This window comes from Branchiostoma belcheri, unplaced genomic scaffold (assembly GCF_001625305.1).
Source record: "Branchiostoma belcheri isolate BF01 breed outbred unplaced genomic scaffold, Haploidv18h27 scaffold82, whole genome shotgun sequence".
Taxonomy (NCBI): Eukaryota; Metazoa; Chordata; class Leptocardii; order Amphioxiformes; family Branchiostomatidae; genus Branchiostoma; species Branchiostoma belcheri.
The window spans coordinates 277,513-277,841 of NW_017804487.1; the positions used below are offsets into that span (position 1 = coordinate 277,513).

General features: G+C 48.0%; 1 protein-coding gene across 1 annotated transcript in view; it reads right to left on the minus strand.

Annotated features, from left to right (window-relative positions):
* Positions 1 to 329, minus strand: part of LOC109486629 — a 24,531-nt gene that overhangs the window by 6,267 nt on the left and 17,935 nt on the right. The gene's annotated exons all lie outside the window — the stretch shown is intronic.

Genomic DNA, 329 nt, shown 5'->3' on the forward strand with positions numbered 1-329 from the left:
ACTACAGCAACTACGCGTAATAAGAAGCCTTTCATACAATATACCTTTCCTCAAGGCGGTAGACTCTAGGTGCCTATCGCCAAAGAAGCGATCTCAGGCCGTGAAAAAAGTCGGTCTCGCCGGCTAGTCTCGCCAAGACAAGACCTGTTACTCTAACTACAGCAACTACAGGAACTACGCGTAGTAAGAAGCCTCTCATACAATATACCTTTCCTCAAGGTGCCTATCGGCAAAGATGCGATCTTAAGCCGTGAAAAAAGACGGCCCCGCCTGCTAGCCTCGCCAAGACAAGACCTGATACTCTAACTATAGCAACTACAGCAACTACG